This window comes from Octopus sinensis, linkage group LG16 (genome assembly GCF_006345805.1).
Source record: "Octopus sinensis linkage group LG16, ASM634580v1, whole genome shotgun sequence".
In the NCBI taxonomy this organism is placed as follows: domain Eukaryota; kingdom Metazoa; phylum Mollusca; class Cephalopoda; order Octopoda; family Octopodidae; genus Octopus; species Octopus sinensis.
This window is the reverse complement of record NC_043012.1, coordinates 10,327,002-10,350,114: the sequence shown is the minus strand read 5'-3', so window position 1 is coordinate 10,350,114 and position 23,113 is coordinate 10,327,002. Positions and strand designations below refer to the sequence as shown.

The window sequence follows — 23,113 nt, the reverse complement described above, 5'->3', positions numbered from 1 at the left end:
ATATATACATGTGTGTGTGTGTATCTGTATTTGTCCCCCAACATGATCGCTTGGCAACTGATGTGGTGTGTTAACGCCCCCGTGGGTTAACGGTAATAGGCTTTCAAAGAATAAGTCCTGGAGTCGATTTGTTCGACTAAAGGTGGTGCTCCAGCTTGGCCACAGTCAAATGCCTGAAACAAGTAAAAGAATAAACAACTCCCTATCATCGACTACAAACTGCGCAATTATTATACGAGAATGATTAACTTTATTATTTCTGGTAGCACTGTATTTCTAAATTCAGAATATATCCAAAGAATTGATTACGTTTGCAGCAACGTCCACTGGGCAATATGCCGATGGTTGGAAGTAGCAAGAAGTGATAAAATAATAAATGTTTCTGTGTATTTTGAGCATATGACAGCTATCTTATTACGGTAATTTTTAGACATACCTGTTCAAAGTGATGATTAGATCGAGCCAAAACAAACATGTTTGAGAATATATGCACGTATATATGCACTTAGAGAGATATCTTGATCTCTCCTACTACAAAACATCGATCGAAAAGGAGTGGACAGCAAAAGTAATATCAATAAAAGTTGGACGACTGTGTATAATAATCAAGAGACTGAACGAATTCATGAAACAATACAAAGACTTACAATGCCAGGACTTGCAATTCAAAACAGACAAAAACCATAACGGTAGTGTCAATTGAATAGCAAATATCACTCACTAAATTTCAGTACAAAGCGCAGAATATACACAAAAGATTTATCACCGAATACAGTAAAACATTTGTTACAAAACTCTCTTCTCTTAGACAAGGGAAATATCCTATTTTAACAGACAGCTAGTATCTAAATTCATATACATATATAAATTTGACATGGGCGATTCTTTCTTGTCTTGGGATTCACAGTCAAACGGATGGGTGGAACTGCGCGAAAAATTACACACGTGTAGAATGATCCGGTGGTGATACTGGTCTTTGTATTTTTTTCATAGCTCCCATGGTTACCGACATAATCTGCAATAATAATACTGTTGTATTTAGGAATAAGAAAGGAAGGGATGATAGATAAATAAGGAAGGGAGGAGTGATGTCATATTTGGTAGTGGGATGATGAAAATTTACGCTGAAAAATTAATCAAACAGCGTTTCAACTCTGTGTGAATATGTGTGTATATGTAAATGTATATGTGCGTGTGCGCGTGCAATGGAGGTGGGATGGTTTATCTTTGTTCGCTTAGTATTTGGGTTCATTTTTTGATTTGGTTGAATCTTAGTTTTTTTAGGATGCTCAGTTATTCTCGCCAATCAGAGATTTAACAAAGAACTTACGGGATGAATTTGTTATTATTTTAACTACAGATCACATTAGGCCGCTTATATTTGGTCAGCACAAATAGCAGCGGCGGAAAAGTTTCAATACCTCTTCTGCCGGTAAAATTCTAAAACAATTTACCAATGAGAAACAGACAGTTGTCATCAAGTGTGATATTAAGATTTTGCAATATTTTACTTATCCTTATACAATGTTATGCAAACAGATTTACAGTAGAGTTGCAACTAACTCTTGGAGAATTTTACAACAAAATAAATTAATTCGAGAAAAAATATTCGGCCCAAATGTTATATTTTTTATTCAAATTTTTCTTGTAATCTTTCATCAAATTCTCACTCAGATTTATGTTCAATTCCCAAAAGAGTTTATTTCTACTAGGAACTGACATCTCTTCTCATACCCATTTCTTTATTACCCACAAGGGGCTAAACATAAAGGGGACAAACAAGGACAGACATAAGTATTAAGTCGATTACATCGACCCCAGGGCGTAACTGGTACTTATTTAATCGACCCCGAAAGGATGAAAGGCAAAGTCGACCTCGGCAGAATTTTAACTCAGAACGTAGTGGCAGACGAAATACTGCTAAGCATTTCGCCCGACGTCCAAACGTTTCTGCCAGCTCGCCGCCTTATCTCCTCTCATACCGTCTGATTCTCACACTATTCACATCACCTAACTCTAACCGTACCTCTCACATTGATTTTCGTCTCCCATTCTCTCTATGGTTGTCTTTTCCTATAGCATTAGTTCTCCACCTATTTCGTCTTCTCCTACGCCGTCTGGCGGCGCACTGATAATACCTCCATTTTACCATTGAGTTCGAAGAATTATTAATTTTCAAAACTTTAGGAATTCTTGTTCAAATAATCAATCTTATAATTCTGTTATGTTTTTGAATTAGTCCCGTCAGAGTGTATCCCACGCTAACAATTATCGATACTAGAAAACAACTCAATTTATACGGAGTATTATCAAAACAGAACACTCCATCACCTAAAGCATCTCAGGCAGTCACAAATCAACGTTCCCTATCATATGACGTTTCTTACGTACATATGATAAACACAAGAATTTAACATGATTCAAATAACAGATATTCAACATAATAAATACTCAACGTGATACAAACAACAAACGAATCCTTACATCAGAGTAAAACACAAGCTCGTAGCATATAACGGCGCTTCTACATTTCATACAAATCAGTCGATATACAATACAGTAACACAGAGATCCTCACGGAAAGGTTGTAGACACTTTCATAATTTTTTTATATTACATTTAAAGAATGTTTTCTAATAAGACTTCAGAAGTAGAATGCGTTACAAACAAAGCACGTTGAAAATTAGGGAATTATGAATGTACAAAAATAAATTTTCTCATTCCATTTTCTTGCTGTTCCAGCAATAATTTATAGGTCCCAAACACTTGGTTCTAAGTTCATCTTCATTGCGTAGCACCTTGGACAAGTGTCTTCTACTTATAGCTTTCGGCCGACCAAAGCCTTATGAGTCGATTTGGTAGACAGAAACTGAAAGAAGCCCATGGCTTTTATGTATGTGAGTGTGTTGGTGTGTATCTGTTGTGTCTGTGTTTGTACCCCATCACCGCTTGGCAACTGGTGTTGGTGTATTTACGTCCGCGTAACCTAGGGGTTCGGCAAAAGTTACCGATAGTATAAGTACCAGCCTTAACAAAAAACTAAGTACTGGGGTCGAATCATTCGACTGAAACAACGATTCTTTGAGACTTTCAATTATGTACAGCCCAGGCTCTCAAAGGCGGTGCTGCAGCAAGGTACCAGTTTAATGAATGAAACAAGTAAGCGATAAACGAAAGATAAATGATAATAATTTCAATTAGAATATTATACCTAAATCAAACATAGAAAGATTCAGTAACCGCGAATGCAGTGAGTTGCTGCCCATGTTCAGCTACAAAACTATATTCTGATAGGCGCTGTAGAACTACAGATATATATATATATATATATATATATATATATTATATATATATATATATATATATATAGATGAATAATGAACAACTGGTACAAATATCACAAACACAGTAATAAGATAAAACGGAGTTTCCTCTTTCCAGTGATCCCCCAACTAGATTCATGCTCTGAAATACGTGTTGTTGATAGGTATAGCATGATTCCCCTTAGTTTTGGCTGTTGATATGATTTTCCTCTCAGTAGATATTTTATGCTTTATGTTTTTGCCGGCTCTTTATATATACCTGCTAATTCTTCAAAGCAAATGCAGGACAAAGTTATCTCCCCATAATTTCAGGTACTTATTATTTGTAATATGTGGAGTATTCGTTCACTTAATACGGAGTCCCACAGTTATGCAGGTGTTGTTTTTCTTGTGTTTCACAGCATTTGCTTTAGGCACTGAATTCATTTATATTTTCTTCTAGTTTTTGTTAAGATCTTCTTAGATTGGAGTCGAACGTTTTTGTTTTATTTAAAGATTCTTCGTTGCTTTATATAACAATGGTTCTCTGCGATCTAGCTAGGATCTTCTCATTTTTTTAAAGCATTCATCTGAGTTTGAATAATTTGTTATTTGTTGTCAACTTTTCTGTATTTTCTCTCATCATCATATTGATCTTTTTCCCTGTTTAGGATTAAAGAAATTTTCTTCAATTTTGTATTTTATTTTTATCTTTGTTTACCCACTTGCTTTATTTTTTAATGTTTTAGTAGTTTTATAAGAGTAGATTGTAGGCGGTATCCACATTCCTTTGTAACTAATGTGCTTTCTGCTCATAGTATTTTGCTCAGCTTCGTCATCTGCTGTTTGCATTTCATTTCATTAAATCAACGTTGACGAGATATGAAATATTTATTGCTGCTTCCTATATCATTGCGTAATTTTATCTTTAAGAGGTACGTGTTTTGTGTTCCCTAGAAGATCTGAGAATATTAATATTTAGATAATTGTATCTTTAGATTTATACTCAGAATTTCCAAGTTTAGAATCGTCAATTCTTATTTTATTTCCCCTATTCTCTTGCGATATTTTATTCAAATAAATTTTATTTTTCAATGAATTTATATTTATACCATGATTTCATTTCACTGTCGAGTGTTATCTGCTGGTTTTGAGTTACACATCGCATTGTATTAAGAAACACATTATGTTTTGTATGAACAGTGTATATTTTATAATAAAACTATTTTCTCTATATTATGTATATGTGTAATTCCCGAGGTTTGGGTTACGTATTTGAGTGCATGTATTTTTATAATTCCCAAGACGTTTGTTTTTATGGAGGTTGTTTCTATTTTCAGTACACATTTTTCTCTTTATCTTTATTTTCAGATCCTTATATTAGGATAACGTCTCCATTTCTTTTAGCGATACATTACTGCTAATGGATTATTCCATTAGGAAGTATTTCCTTTCTTGTTGGCTTCGGACATCAATATCTCACAGAATTATCTCGATGCATCTGCCCTTACACGTATTCCCGAGTATAATCTATATTTTATTCCCTAAGATCCATTTTTTCATGTATGATTTTATCATCATTTCGTTTATGATGTTTCATTATAGAATCGTTTCCTGTATTGCCAGGATGTTCATACCTACTCGTGTCCACTCGAATGAGTAAAACTGGGCTGTACGAGTCATATCATCTTCATCTTTTGTCGTACTTAACATACCCATCTGCCTTACATGATTGTATTTTAATGATTTACGACGCAAACATTTTAATCCTGCGCCTCAGTCAAGAAACCTTTCAGGCTCAGATTTGAATCACGTGGTTCTCAGACACTGCTGCGTTTCTCATTGCTCATTTCGACACAGTTGAAGTTTTCAAGTATACCCCATGTATGGGCTTTTCTTGTTATCACTTATGTAAGAGATTCTGTAACCTAAAGTTACCTTACATTTATACAGTTCACTATTTTACAGTTTCTGTATTTCAGTTTCAGTTCCTAGACACTTTATGCTTATTGTCGACCAAAATAAGAAACAGTTCAAAATAGGAAACAATTTATATTTTCTAGTAATACATTTTACTTATATGCTGTTCTTTATAACAAATTATTGTAGTCCTGAAATTTGAAGTGTATTATAATCTGCATGAAGTTGCATAATGTCCCTAACTCACTTTAATCATGGTAATTATGTTGTTTCAACGTTAGATTTTGGTCAATGAATTATTGCTGTAATCATTTTTCTTATTTATCAATCTCGTATTGCTAATTAATCATAAATATATATTCTCTTAAAAATCTAGAATATTGATGCATCTAATCTAATTTCTTCATTTAAATCTGTTTTCAGTATTAATGTAATATTTCTACAATTTCCTATTCTAAAATTTCCAGCAATTGCTGTGTGTGTTACTATATCAACACCACTCATACCGTTTTTGTAAAACTATGTTTTATCTAAATCACTGTCTGTTTACGTCAAAATAAAATCTATATTCGTAAATACATTTTCTTTCTTTAAGGCCATTTTGGCACAATTTCTAATGTACGTTACATATAAATTTTTTTAGTTATAATGTGGCAGTTCCCATCACACATCAGCGTTTATAGCAGCTCTAATATGTTTAAATAAATTTTAGCGACAGGAAGGAAAGACGTTTATAGGTAACTTTGGAATATGTTTCTTATTGTTGGAATGTGGTTAGTTTTCCTAATTTTCAGTCATTTTTTATTTTCAAAAATGTTTACAATGCACTCGCGATGTACGTAAATGTATCTGCTTGATATAGGTACCATCTTGTTTATGGTGTGTTACTAGGATTCACGTTTGAGGAATATTGTCAAAAGACTTCTACTTACCAAACTAGGTCATACACACCTCATTTTGTCTCATTCCCTTTCAGTAATGGCGACTTTGATTAGTAGATATTATTACGCAAATATGTAAGAATTTTCATCTCTCCCCATGTATTATTATAGCACTAAACTGCGAGGAAATACATTATTTGCTCGTACATTTTGGAGTTTTCGTTTTTTAGATCAAAGGGACCAGTAATGAATTCAGCAAGTGTTATCTTCATTTATGTTAATATATTATTAAATATGTTTGTTAAGTATATCTAGAAGAACATTAGGATGTTATCTTTTCTTTGGAGTTTCCAATTGCATTTTTGTCAATGATACTTTTACCAATAATTACATCATCATATCAAGAAACTTTCCGAGATGTATATTCTCTCCTCAGCCATCCGGCCCTTGTAATATTACCTATTAATATTTTTCCTTTTATAATTTCTGTTTTCACAGAGTGGTAAATGGAGTCAATGATATCCCCCACCTCCCACAAGACAAAAAAAAAACTATCAAGAACCAATATCAGCAATATTAATATGAACATCACTAATACAAATAGTTCGAAACCAAATCACTGACAAAACAAAAATAAAAACAACAGCAGCAGCAACTATGACGTTACAACTTATAGTAATATTCACAAGTTACTTTTTATCAATGAAGCTACTTTTGATTGTAACATCAATCATGAAGTTTAAATCTGGAATTCCATTAAAGTAGAAAATATCGTATGTCACCGGGGAAAAAGAATTACATAAAAAAGCAACGAATTAATATGTCCTATTCAAATTTCTTTTTAATGTAAGACAGCAAATAGTATGTCATACATTTTTATTTCTGGTTCCCGCTGTAATTATTTAGCTTTGTTGGGACTTTAGACACAAGGGGGTAAAACATGTGAAGGAGCCAGCTTGGCCATTAGAAATAAATAAACAAACAACGACTGTTAAAGAAACGAGAGAAATAGATTGAAATAGCAAAACATTTTAAAATCTAGAAAGAATTTGGAGTAATCGACAATTAAAGTGATACTGTGGAAGAAAATTACGAAGAAAAAAGACAGTGAAAAAGACGGACCGACAATAATAGAATGAAGAAACGAAAAATACGTGTAAATATGACTATACTTATTTGAGAGAACTGGGTGAAAGAGGAGGTTGGGCGGGAATTGAGGTCGAGAAATGCAGGGAATGAGATCAAAGTGATGATATAAAAAGAAAATCGTGAGGAGTAAAATACAACTTGCAAGGTAAATTTGAATGTTGCTGAAGCACTGGAGTGACTTTAAGTATAAACCAAAGAATGAAAGACTAAAGTGAGAAGATAAAGTAAGATGATCTATTCAGAAGTAGAGAAATGTAAAAGAAAATGTTAGATATAAGTGGTTATAGGAAGAGAGAGAGAGAGAGAGAGAGAGGAGAGAGAGAGAGAGAGAGAGAGAGAGAGAGAGAGAGAAAGTAATAGGATGGAACAGATTGAGTGTAAGATAAAGGAGGATAAGGAATATGGCGAGGAAAAACAGAAATGTGGAAAAAATATGTACGATAACCAGCAGAGGAAAGATAAACAAAATAATTGACAAATACACAGACGAAAATTAATAGATATACTTCTATGCTTCTTCAAAGATATTTATTAGCGACAGCGGCAATATTAATACCAAAAGGTATTTACCGAGTGGCGAGATAAATCACCGCCACCTCCAGCCCCGAGACTAACAGATAACGTGATAAAATGATTGCGGCTTACTGTGGCATTCTAAGTGATGGACGCCCGGCTGCTAAAGATAGCAGGGATTCGTCTTCAAGAGCGATATATAGAATAGCAATGCGAAAACAATCGCCGGTGTCACCGATAGCGAATGGCCGGAAATCACCTGTTCTGGTGGTCTTGGCACTGGCGGTGGTGGAAATGTACCTCCATGCTATCAGTTATATAATGTTCTAAGAGAACGTCCACGTTTAAGCGTGGATAAATATTACTTTTTTCCGTATACATTATATATATATATAGTTCGTTGGAGCTGTTTGGCCAAGTGATAAATCATACAGAAAAGTAAGTGCGTTTATGGCTGATCACCCGACGAAAGATGAGCGAGGGAGGATTCTCGAGGACATAGTACCCTTTCTTACAAATGAATAAGAGATTGAGGAGCTGCTATGTAGTAGCCGGTGGCCCTTCAAAGGCAGATTGGCCTTATAGGGAGAAGAGTTACTACTAGCAGTATAGGCGTAGGTTTAACGAACAATACATTTAAAAGTAGATATATACAACTCTACTCACCTTCTGACACAGATATCGAGTTGAATATCATAAAAGTTCTGTGGAGCATTATTTTGATAAATTGAATATTACAAAGATCCCTAAAGATGTCTAGAGTTTCTGTAGTAATAAGATAGAATTAGCTGAGTTATCGGTCTTGTATATATTTAAAATTTCCAAATTGTGTTTTATATGGAAAAATACTTCTAGAAAGCTAATCAATAAGTCACGTGGGTATCAGTAACCGAACACGTAAACAGAGAAGAATCTCAGCAGATGTCGTCTGAATTACATATTTCCTTGTTTCTAAATATTTAACTGCATTTATATTAGATAATAAGAAATCATATTTTTCTCAGTTAAATATTGAGCAACAGGTGAAGAAACGTTCATAGGTTTATTTACATGAAAAATCAGACTTGACAAATGCTCATTTATCAGGTTAATATGATATTTGTATAACATTATCAAAATGTCATTTTTTAAAATGAAAATAGAATTATAACGTTAATAATACATATTGATATATAAACGTATATATACATATAATATCATCATCATTATTATCATTACCATCATCATCATCATCAGCAGCAGCAGCAGCACCATAATAATAATAATAATAATAATAATAATAATAATAATAATAATAATAATAATTATAGGCGCAGGAGTGGCATAGGCGCAGGAGTGGCTATGGCGCAGAAGTGGCTGTGTGGTAAGTAGCTTGCTAACCAACCACATGGTTCCGGGTTCAGTCCCACTGCGTGGCATCTTGGGCAAGTGTCTTCTGCTATAGCCCCGGGCCGACCAAAGCCTTGTGAGTGCGTTTGGTAGACGGAAACTGAAAGAAGCCTGTCGTATATATGTATATATATGTGTGTGTGTATGTGTGTGTGTATGTCTGTGTTTGTCCCCCTAGCATTGCTTGATAACCGATGCTGGTGTGTTTACGTCCCCGTTACTTAGCGATTCGGCAAAAGAGACCGATAGAATAAGTACTGGGCTTACAAAGAATAAGTCCCGGGGTCGATTTGATCGACTAAAGGCGGTGCTCCAGCATGGCCGCAGTCAAATGACTGAAACAAATAAAAGAAAAGAAAAGAAAGAAGAATGATAATTATAATAGTAATGATAATTATAATGATAATAATAATAATAATAATAATGATAATAATAATAATTGTTATGATTATTATTATTGTTATTATTATTATTATTATTATTATTATTATCATTATCATTATTATTATTATTATTATTATTATTATTATTATTATTATTCAGTAGTCTTATTTTTATCACGTGCTTTCACTGCACTACCGAGCGCAACTCTGCGTTCCTTCAGTGTGTGCCGTGGATTGTTGTGATCCTTTTATTTTCACTGTATTGAAAGTGTTTTACGTAAGATGTGTGCGTAGCTTAGTAGTTCTATTTTTTAAATGTTATATACACTTGTAAGTCCTGTTTTTATGGTTAAATATTTGAATGTTTTATTTTTAAAACATAAATAATGCGCTTACAATGGTCGGAATTTTTTCTGCTTTTAGGCCCCCACATTCCAGTTACCTCTATTTCCAGATCTTTGTATTTTGAAAATTTCTCCATTTCTTTTAAAGTAGCATTGTCATCTGTTGATACTGATACATCGATTAGAAAGCATTGTTTCTCTTGGGGATCTCTGACAACTATATCCGACCTATTAGCTTTAATGTATGTGTGTGTTAGTGTGTGTATTGGCAAATCCCAAAATATTGTTGCGTTCTAAATTTCTGTGACCTTTTCTGGGGTATGACAATACCATCTTTTTTCTGTAATATTCCACTGTGTAGGCATAGTTTCCAGTTTATATAGGTTCCAACTCTGTCGTGTATATAAATTAATTCCTTCTTAGCCATGACTGTGCGGCCAGAGAAACGATTTATTGTTTCTTCTCCATCACTACATATTCTGCAGTTACTTGTTGTATTCCTTTCCATTGCGTGTTTTTTTTGTGATATCTAGTGGGAAGGCTTTGATCTTTTGTTGCAATTAAAAATTCTTCAGTCCCTGCTGTGAGTCCTGAGCTTCTCCGCCATTGTTGGGATTTTGCTTTGTCTATTTCTTTTCAGTTTAGCTTAACCCAATATTTGCCATGTAAGGGTTTTTATTGCCATCATTTTGTCATGACACCTTGTTGTTCTAGTTATAGATTGGATTTCAGCTGTTTTACAGCTTTTGTTGTTTCTTCTTTTTCTTCATAGTGGTTAGGTACTATGACATGTCTGCATTCGTCAGCTTCCTTAGAGGCAGAAAACAGGCTTTTGTTCTGTTCGTCTTTTGTGGCAAGTTGTATTAGTTTTCTTTACTTCTGAAGTAGGTATTTCTGCAGTTCTCTGGTGGTTGTTTTGTAATTGTTTCCTAGTTGTATAAGGCCTTTGGAGTGGTGCAGCCTAAATCCTGTCATTATTTTTCTTATTTTCCTTTCTATTTTGATTAGTTCATTTGAAGTCCAATTAAGAACATTGTAGCTGTAACTTATAACTGGAACGGCTAGAGTGTTCATACCTATTATATTGTTGTACGCATTTAGTTCTGTTTTCAGTATTAATCTACGGTCTATAGTTTTCCTTTCTTATCTTCTCTTTCATGTGTGTGTCGTATCGCATCTAGTTCATTGGTTCCTAATTATGTGTATGTTTGTCTTTGGTCTAATTCTTTTATTTCATTTGCCTTATCTAGTGTGATGTTGCTACTCTTAACTAGTTTTCCTATTTTCAAGATTGCTTTGGCATATTTTTCTAAACCAAATTTAATATATATTTCTTTAGTAAATCCATGTACTGTATGTACAAAAGTTTCCAGCTGTTTACCATTCCTAGCATACAGGTTTAGATCATCCATTTACAAGAGACGACCATTTTGTGATTCTACAACAGTTGTATTACAGTACGAAGAAGAAAAGGGGGTGGAAAGAGCGTGTCTCTCGGGAATATTCCTCTTCTGATGAGGATGGCTTTGGTTTTTACGAGTTCCTCTTTTATTATCATTACCAACATCGTTATTATTATCATCATCATCTTCATCCTCATCATAATTATTATTGAGGGAGAGAGCAGTTCATGCCATCAAAGTGACACTGGGGTAAAATATACGAAGCCCTCTATACCATCATGACTGCCTGTCTGATAAAGGTACACAAACATATGTGTGCGACATGATGATCATATATCAAGATTAACCGCGCATGACCTTGCAGCTGGGGCTCAGTTAGAATGTTCTTCTGGTCGAGTAACACTCCCCGTTCAAAAGGTACCTGAATGAGGGTTGTTTAAGGATGTTGAACGAAACACGCAACTTCCCGATGGTGAATTATTCAAATCCCAAAGAATTCCTCTCAACACATGGCTATGATGCTCCCCCTCTGTTTCTGCTCGTAATCAGAGATGCAAATATTGTCAGTCACTGAGAAACAACCTGAACTGGTTAAGGTCAAACAACTAACAAGCAAATGGCTGGCATTGAGCAAAATATTTCCTGCAGCCTATCTCTTATACCAAGACAAAACAATGTACATAATAAAACTTTCAATCAGTTAAGATTAGAAACCATGAGAGCCACTGCCTGGTACTGCATCAGGACAATAGTATTATTATCATTATTATTATTATTATTATTATTATTATTATTATTATTATTATTATTATTTTATGTTCGACTTTTGCTTTACATTTGTACACGATGGCTCCAAGTCTCACCCAGTGGCCTCAAGAGACAATAAGTTGGAAGTTCATGATGATGTTATGTCTAGTGTGTCATATATTTGGATTTGTACATAGTGTTGTTCTAGAGAATGTTTAAGAAACCATAAGAAAAAGTATCTTTGTTTTAAAACTTGAGATTACATAGAAAGTATTTTGCGTAGGATATGGGCAGTTCCTATGAGTGCCATCTTTTGAATTTTTGCCTGTTTGGGGTTTCCTGGTATCAGCCCTTTTTGCTATCATTCCCAGGGTACCTTTGACAACAGGGATTGTTGTAGTCTTCAGATTCCATATTTTGCTAATTTATATTTCAAGATCTTATCGTTATTGTTGTTGTTGTTGTTGTTGTTGTGGTTGTTTTGAAAAGAAATATAGATATTAAAAATTGGAAATATCATGCACATACAGAGAGATGGCAAAATAACCAGTCGGAAGTTTGCCGTTGTTTCACGTAGCGAAAAAGTAAAGTAAGAACATGCATACCATATACTATGTAACGTAAATTCTTGACTTATTAAAATTAGTAAATTTATATCCTTCAGTTGATGTTATATCATTATTATAAATGGTCGTTGAGACAAGCTCCGTATAAGAACGGGATATAATCTTAAGTATTCTTCAAATTTAACATACAGGCATGGAAAGGATAACGAAAGCGAAATGCTTATATATAATGCGACAGTCGATGAAACACATTTCTAGCTAGATTGACGTTACGTGCACGACAAATTTCCATATAAAAATAACTTTGGCAGCCGTGATTTCACTGCAAAATTAGTTTGTTATTGCTTGGGGGCAACTGGCGAAAGACACTAAGGAGATTGTGCCACCTACAGACCAAGTCCATAGCAAGGCATTTGTGCCTCAAAAGCAACAATAGCGTGAAGCAGGTGTGTGAGAAAGTATTTCGGTGTGAAATGGATGTATAAGACTTTGAATGTTTCAATGGGGTAATGAGATTGTGTGTACGTGTGTTATTCTCTCACTCTCTCCCTCCGTCTCTCTCCCCCGTTTCGCTCTCTCTCTTTTTCTCTTTCTCTCTATGGAATATACACGTGTTCATTTCAAAGAAATTACAGTATCGAAGAGATACCACCACGCTCTTCGATAACCTAAATGATAATTTTAATAATAATTATTACCTTTGTAGGTTTTTATTCCCATGCTGGCGACTTGATAAGATCGATATTTAAATTGACGATCTTATCCCTATATATAAATATATATATATATATATATATATATATATATATATATATGCACACATATATATATGCATATACGCATGCATAAGTGCACTTATTACACACACAGACATACATATACAAGCATGCACATAATCATACACATACTCTCTCTTTTTACTCTTTTACTCTTTTACTTGTTTCAGTCATTTGACTGCGGCCATGCTGGAGCACCGCCTTTAATCGAGCAACTCGATCCCGGGACTTATTCTTTTGTACGCCCGGTACTTATTCTATCGGTCTCTTTTGCCGAGGCTATAGTAGAAGACACTTGCCCAAGATGCCACGCAGTGGGACTGAACCCGGAACCATGTGGTTGGTAAACAAGCTACTTACCACACAGCCACTTCTGCGCCTATACATATGTATACATATATATACATGCAAAAAAGATACATACATACATGCATGAATAGCGACAGAGATAGAAAAAGCAAACAGGCAACCAGCCATATAGCCAATCAGATAGATAGACAACAGACAGGCAACATTCAGATAGATAGATAGATAGATGGCTAGATAGATAGATAGATAGATAGATATAGATAGATAGATAGATAGATAGATAGATAGATAATAGATAGATAGATAGATAGATAGATAGATAGGAAGATAGATAGATAGACATACAGACACACAAACAGATAGATAGATAGATAGATAGATAGAGATAGATAGATAGATATATAGATAGATAGATAGATAGATAGATAGATAGATAGATAGATAGATAGATAGATAGATAGATAGATAGATAGATAGATGGATGGATATGCTTGTATGGATACAGTAGAAACATTCCCACATGTGCTGGTTGTTGCCAATTTCAAATGATTAACGTAGCTACTGTAAATATAACTCTGTTTGGTCAGCTGCTCACACAACGAAACCACAGCAATTCGAATATGTCGGCAATAGAATTCATAATGCAACAATAATTTAGTTTAACGGAAATTTACTCTAGCAATTGCGAGGGCTTCCTTCGAAACTCTACATATAGGAAAGTCAATTCATTCAATCAAATAATGTTATTCGCAATAGTTATTTTCTATAGCGCCGGAAGCTGAAAATATTTTGAACAAGGTTTCCTCTTTCAGTTGAGAATATTTCTAGAAATAGTGCTATGGGTTTATGAGTAAGTAAATAATCTGTTGTGTTCGATAAAATCCAAATGTTAATCCAAACGAATTGGGCATAAGTTTGGAATGTTGCCAATGTAGTGGATTGAATAGTATGTTTATAAATATACTTTACATAGACGCATAATATTTTTTGCTTAGAGGCGGAGAAATACGGAATGTAATGAACTTCATTCGTATCTATGTAAAAGTAACGTGAACAAAAAACACATCAACTACTTATTCAGGCCATTAGGTGTTCCTGCTAAAATAGCATATTGCTTAACAATATAAATTTGGGATCTTTTCGGTTTGAACAGCAATTTTTAGCATAATTTCTAGGTAACTAAAAGATTTCAAACTTCGTATACTGGTAGAATGTGTTTATAAAACATTTTTTTCTCTTGGCTTTATTGAGAAAATTCTATAGTTTGTAAGATATTTGTTGTTTTCTTCTTCAATTTCTGCAATTTCAACCAATCAAATACGTCCATTGAGTTAAAATCATTCTGTGCCTTATGAATATGTCCTTCGTTTAAGAAACAGATTGGGTTTATTTACATTTGTGAAGAAAAAAAGATACCCTTCACCCCACCCCAAACCCTAACCCTAACCCTAACTCTAAAACAGATTGAAATGCAATAGATCGATACTAGGGTCATAATTATGGGTGACAATTTCATATGACACCGCTAGAAAAAACTGCCGTTCAAACCAAAAAGATCCTAAATTTGTGACTAATTAAATGGTTTGACGTTACTCACGGTTTTAATCTGATTTCCTCTGCTTTTCCTAAGTATGAAGAAATCCTTATATATAGGGCGTAGTTCATAGCAAGACAAAAATTATTGTTTGATGGTAAAGGTCTCTTTGAAAGAGTCACTTCCTAATTCTTGGAAATAGTCACGAATTTCCGCGATATACTAGCATGAGAGACATGGCAGATACATTTGTAACAAATTAAAAGTTTTTAAACTGCCGATTTTTACTAATATGTGGGTGATTTCATTTTACTTAGAATACACTGGATGTCAAAAATACTACTTCGACACCTGTGGATTATTGATCCATTAAATCTATTCTATCTCTTACAAATTTACCGAAACAATTTCTAAATTTTCTACAGAATCTGCAGAACAGACAGAAAAATAAATAAATGTAGACATAAGAACTGAGATCATATATATATAAAGACTGGAAATCAAAAGAATTGCTGCTGGAATCATAACATTTTTCGTGACATGTTAAATAGAGACGATGATATTACTTGCGGTCTATTGACAACAATTTGCACATCAAAATAATTGTGTGTGAATGCGAAGTAGAGTAAATGAAGGTGTTGAAAATATGACAATATCAGCAACATTATCAATTACAAGATGGACAAAAGCAACATGTTTATCTTAGCAAATTTCCGTCTAGCAATATCTGCAGAAATCTGCGATTTTTGAACAATCAAAGAGATATTATTATATGCCCAGTGTCAATATAGCTTGCATCAGATATGATGGTTGTTATTATAATTAAAATGTGGCGAGTTGACAGAAATGCTGGAGCGTCATGAAATAAAAAAGAAAAAAGCCTGGTGACAGTTTTTTCAGCTTTTTACGTTAGAGTTCAAATCTCGCCGAGGTCAGAATTGCTTTTCATCTTTGTAAGTTCGATACAATTAAGTACGAGCCGAGTGTCGAAGTTTAGGTAATCGAATTTCCCTTCCCCTCAAAATTGATGGCCTTGTGCCAAAATGAGAATGGATTGTATATATTATTGTTATATGTTGCACACAAATACTTATTGATGATGATGATGATGATGATGAGGAAGATGATGATGATGATGATGATCATCATCATGTCTCTCTTGTTAGTTCCAACAAATGAGCACTCATTACTTCCCACACTTTGGAAACCGTCATATTGAATTACCATGCGAAGAACCGACCTAAAACGTTTGACTGAAAATGAGTACACGGAAAGCATAGATACCCGTCACAATGGCTGGAGCTGCAATTCGTTTCAGTCATTTGACTGTCGCCATGCTGGAGCACCACCTCTATTCGAGCAAATCGACCCCAGGACTTATTCTTTGTAAGCCTAATACTTATTCTATCGGTCTCTTTTGTAAATAAATTTATTTAAAAACAATTACAAGTTTTTCAAATGTAGGTGCATTATCAACAACAAATTTGACTATATATATATATATATATATATACATAGAGAGAGAGAAAGAGAGATAGAAAGATGTATGAGTGTGTGTCTGTATGTATGTGTGTATGTGATTAGGTTCCCAAAAGTATCAGGAAACGTTCTCTGTGAGACAAGCCCGTTGTTCTTTTTTCAATCAGCTCATTGACATTCTCAGTATTGCTTGGCGTATACAGGGAATAAAGAATCATGGAATTTAAAATATTGGTATTTTAAACGTGCGGAAACTTCGCTAAATCTGGGCTCTATGTTCAAAGAGAGTATTAGCATGTATATTTCTCATCTGTCCGTTCTAGTTAATTGTTTCTTTCTTCTATTTCGATCCTTTTCGAACTATGTACATTTACATATAAATCTCTCTGTATCACTTTTTATCTACCACCTACTCTATTTTTCTATCTATCTATCTATCTACCTACCTACCTATCTATCTATCTATCTATCTATCTATCTATCTATCTATCTATCTATCTATCTATCTATCTATCTATCTATCTATCTGCCTGGATGTCTGCCTGTTTGTCTGTCTGTTTCTATGTATATATGCATATCTGTATGTGTATAAACTTACATATTACGGATTGTTCGCTGATGACGACAATGACGTATGAGTTTCCAGTTCTTTCGTCATTAGGTGTGAATTACTAACCGCACTACACTCATTAAAATATACCACAGAAATGTCTAACCTTAATGTTATTATTAAAGATATACTGCGCGTGACACAGGGTGCCAGACTGAAATGTTAAGTTGCAGGTTTCTATTCACCATAGAATTTTCTACAGTTTCTTTCAATCTTAATTTACTCATAAAAATTCAAGCAAGCAGCGTGCAAGGCGAAAACACATTTGTAGAAAATACCAAGCTATGACTTTGGATTCTGGACCCCAGGATAACGATGAGAAGTTTTTATATACTAGGGCAAGTCTGAGATAATGCACATATACGAACATAATTAGAGATTTACATACATACATACATACATACATACATACATACACACACACACACACACACACACACACACACACGCATATATATATATGTATATGTGTTTATATAAGTGTGTGTGTCACAGGTTAATGATTCCCAGACGCATTCTACTGAATTATTACACCGATAAATTACGAGTTAAAAATACGTCTCAGGTTACATGATTAGCTCTTTAAACTTACCTGGTAATTAACTAAATATGATTTTTCAATTAAAAAAAAGAACACTGGTCAATTGTGGACCTTGTACTACGAATATGACATAGTTATGCAGTCATGTGCATCAGTTACGTACTGATTTCGTATTTTAGTTCAGTAGGGTTCAAATTCTACAGACAGGTATTTCTAAGACGGGATTTGTCACTTTTCATTCAGACCCAATCGCATTGTTTCCCGCTTCGAACTGTTTTATTTGATGCTACAGCCACGCATCCTCTGTGACAGTCTTGGGAATTCTACAGCTATTGAAACATTCTGAATGCTGCACCTAATGAAAATTTAATTTTTTCAGTAGAGTAAAGCACATGATGATGAGCTAATGCGGCACGCTTCTCGTAAATGTTCGTTCATGATTGCTCTAGGAGCTTGCGAGATATGCGTAACTTCAATTGCCTGATAAATATAAGAATACATAAAACATCATTTGAGTGGCTCAAACGAAGTAACAATTTTTGTTATTTGATTGGAAGAAATCGAAGTTGTTTCTGTAACTGGAAGAAATTTAAATGGATGAAATAATACTTGTGTTAACCGGTGGTTGTAAAGTATTTGTCATTCATCTCCATTAAAACTTTCCCAGTTTGGTTATTTCAAAAACAATATATCTAGGCGCCATAGATATTGCATTCATTCATTCTCTGGTTTTCAACAAAATAATCTAGTCGCGGTATTTCATGACGAATTAATGCGACTGAGAATCACGGGAAGAATATTCGTGCTGTTGTTAATTCGTTTTTGAAACACGTTTCTTCTTGTTTTTAATAGTGAAGCCACGTTTCCGTCGCCAAAGAGAAAATGTTTGCACGTTGTATAAGTTCATCGTGCTGTTACGTTATTGCGTAAGAGGACCTGTCCTTAAACGACCGTACATATACATTCAGAAATATTTTGGATAGAAGTACTATAAGACTACCTCTCACTCTCACACACTCCCTCTTTCTTTCTCTCTCTCTCTCTCTCTATATATATATATATATATTATATATATATATATATATAGTTATATGTATATGTGTGCGCGCCTGTGTGTCTGTGTGAAGTAAAATTTACAAAGCAATGATTAACAACAAATTTGAAACTTCGTTTTGCTACACTTCATCAGACAGTCCATTAAATATGAGCATGCTGTATATCCCAAGTGAATGGCGAAATTTTCCATGTGCAAGTTAATATGTAATCTTCTGAAACTTAAATGTTAATCCTTTGCTTTAATGCAAAATATTTATATACATACACAGACACACACGCACAAACTTATATGTATATAGTTGCCATGATAGATCGGTAGCCATTACACATTATTTTCTCTCCTTGTTTCTCTCTTTGTTTCTTTCTGTGTTCCTTTCTGTGGAAGAGCGTAGGCTCGAAACGTTTTTCACTTCCTGAGCGTTATACTAATACATCTGTCCGTTTTCTACACCACCTGTCTTCGTCTTATGTTTTTTCGAGAATACTCCCTATATATATATATGTATACATATATATATATATATATATATATATATATATATGTGTGTGTGTGTGTGTGTGTATATATTTATAAAACACACACTGCACATGCACACAAAACGCTTGAAAACAATTAATACACACACACAACACGCATAAACACATAATCTTTCGCACTCAAACGTATACAATACACATGGATATTATAGGGTCACACATATATACACATGCTCATAAGAGCCGAACAAGCACCTTCAATTTCTATACACAAGCGTTTTCATACGCATACGCACGCACACGCACACACACACAAGACAGATCCTCAAGCATTTACACACGACTATATCAACACACATAGATACGAAACGCACATCGCTCCACACAACGCACGCACTAAATTATTTGCGCACCTACACACATGCACACATACATACATATGTACACACGTCCATAGGCACACACACATACACACCAGTACACGAAAGGCACATCACTCCACAAAATGTACGAATTATGTTATTGATACACATACACCCCTCCACGCACACACAATTTTAAGCTCACCCACATATACATTCACAGACGCTCGCCCATATTCGCACATGTTCACTGACAAACCCCCATTCTCAAATACACACACGCGCTTGCACACCCTAGTTCAGCCGTTATTATCTCCCTTTCAATCAACCACTTTCTTCTGCCATTTTATCTTCTTAACCGTTAGGCCCTACAAATTTTTCCTTTATCACTTCGCATTGTTTCCTTGTCTCCATTATTTTTACCTGTCAATCCCTTCTGTCGAAGAGCGTCTTCGTCTTTTGTTTACTGTGAATTTGAACTGTATGTAGGTATTCATCCATGTATGTATGTATGTATGTATGTATGTATGTATGTGTATGTATGTATGTATGTATGTATGTATGTATGTATGTATGTACTCACGTTCGTACATATACAAACAGGCACATGTATATACCAATGAGTATAGCTTCTAGAATAAATTTGGTTTTGATCCCAAAAGTGAGACAAATCCTTTTAGCAATTCATAATTGACAATACTATAAAGAAAAGAAACGAGATTCAAAGGTAATTAAGGAATATCTTCAATGGTAACCAATATTTCCGTTAATAGGAAATAAGAAATACGCGTGCTTCCTTTTCTACCAAACAGATTGACGATTAGCTATATATAATTTATCATTTTTTGTCGGCTCAAAAATGCATTTCCACGTGTTACATAAGAATCCATTCTTTGTAAACGTTAATGAATATGTGGCCTGACTGAAGTATTTTACTGAAGAGGTTTTTTTTTTCCTCTCTGAACTTAATGTGTAGGTCTATTTCACAAATGATATATATTCACCTTAATCTTCAATGCACATCGCATAAACATGTGTGTGTGTGTGTGTGTATGAATGTGTGTGTTTGTCTGTATGTTTGTGTGCATGTATATGGATGAATAAGTGTACATGCGTGCAAACATTCACACATACACACATATACGTATAAATAGATGTGCGTGAATATATATATATATATGCATAGATACACACACACATATGTATATATACGTGCATACAAAGACATGTGCGCTACATTTTTATAGGTGTGTGTATGATGATGTTTATGCGTATGTGTGAACAAATGAGAAATTAATTATTTAATCTTACGAAGCTATCGGGATAAACGTCTGAATCATTTATAATAGCGGGAGAAAGAGAGGGGCAGAGAGAGAGAGAGATACATAGTTAAAACAGAGTCAGAGAGATTAAAAGAGAGAGAGAGGGGGGAGAGAGGGAGTGAATAAGAGAAAGTGGGAGACCAGGGAGTGAAAGTGAGAGTGATTGAATAAGTTTCCTTTTACGAGTCGCAAGAGTTAAAATGGCAAATCATTTTTGATCAGCATTATAGATTATATATATACCTTCTGGCGGAAGTAACAGACATAACGCTGGTACCGTTAAACATTTCCGATATCTGTCTAATTTCGCCATTCCTTTATTCCTTTATAACTACAGACGCACCATAAAAGACAGAGAAGAAAAATCGATAAGGTCATGAAATTTCTTAGGGAATTGCAAACTTCTGTATGGAATTCTAGATTATGTATAAAACTTAATAATGTGATGTGAATTATATTTACAGAAGAATATGATAAAAATATCGGTCATAATGAAAACGGGTGGGTTTTATTATGGATATGCAAATATGGTATGTAATGAATTTAGACTATTAGAGAGTCCCTAGCAATGCATTTGGATGTATTTTAATTACGTGGAGATTTATACGAGATATTTTTTGTTCTTTCTCGATCACGTCGGAATGGCAATCGCTAATCTGTAACGAAAAATTTCATTCGGAATTTAAATCGGTGCTGATCATATAATGACTCTGTGAACCTCATGAAAATTACGGCTTATCAGGCACGCTATAAACAACGTGTATATTTTCCTAATACGTTTGCAATATCCCTTTTTACCATCTCATCTTATTTATAAGATTAAATAGTAAAAAGGGATATTACAAATGTATCCATGCAAATCTTGTGCGAAGAATAATTTAGCACTAGGCCAGCAATTTTTCGATTACATCAACCCCGGTATTCAACTGGTATTTATTGTATGTAGTCTAAACGCATGAAAGGTAAATACGACCTTGGCGGAATTTGAACCTAGTATGTAAATAGCCGGAAGAAATATTGCCTAGCCTGTTTTCCGAATCGTTAACCATCATACAAGCTTGCCCCCCAAAACTTATGAAGGATAATGAAAATAAGAAGGTTGCTTCATTGACAAAGTGTGACAACGTATAGGAAGATTAAGATTAACACCTGCACTAAGATAACGACTTGAGATCATGGAATTTGGACTTAATGCATATTTATATCACACGACCGTTTTCTTCAATTTATTAAATGATTCTTAACTTTAAACATCTAAAATATATAAACCTTATGACTCAACATCTATTGACACAAAACGCTTAACATCAGAGCTCTGTGAACATCAGTTGTTTTTCTCCTAATCCTTTCTCTACAACCATTTCTCATCTCCCAAATTCCCAATATATTATCTATTCCTCCTTCCACAGCATGAATTAAACATCTATTGACCTGGGACCTGTGGCGTATTCCACCGTACATGAATTCCATTTTCACTGCCTTGGTGTCATATATTCGCACCACCCACCCGCACCACACAAATTTATTGCAATAGGTATATCCGAAGAATTCATCGGGGGTAAAAACATTGTGTTGTCAGTTTGATAATGGCAGTTCGTTAACGCACGCACACACACACACACACACACACACACACACACACCTATATATATTGGCATATATACCTATATGTGTTCATGTATAAGTGTATATGTATAAATATAAATACACATACATGCATAATCAGTATATATTTATGTGTATTACATGAATTATAGTTGAAATTAAGCTTATTTAGTACCCATCTACTACAATATAGAAAGAAATCTTGTAAAACAGTAACATAAATTTTGACTTAATGAAATAGTATCCTGAGGTCGGCCAGCAACTGAAGTGAAAAAGCGGTCAACGAAACAAGTTTACAAACAGGACATATTTCAAATGCAAAACAACCTCTCCTCATTCCCCCCTACCCTAACTAATAAACAACTAACTAAATTTAATTCGCTGTGGGCCAGGCTGGTTGAAAGACTCTAAGCGAAGGTGCACAGAGAATTATTCCCGGTTGCAA

At 34.4% G+C, this 23,113-nt stretch overlaps 1 long non-coding RNA gene across 1 annotated transcript; it reads left to right on the top strand.

The window, feature by feature from the left end:
* Nucleotides 1–975: 975 nt before the first annotated feature.
* On the top strand, nt 976–16,774 carry LOC118766636. The gene is made up of 3 exons (XR_005002569.1): nt 976–1,176; nt 11,350–11,357; nt 16,759–16,774. It is a non-coding gene; the product is annotated as an uncharacterized LOC118766636 (long non-coding RNA).
* Nucleotides 16,775–23,113: the final 6,339 nt, after the last annotated feature.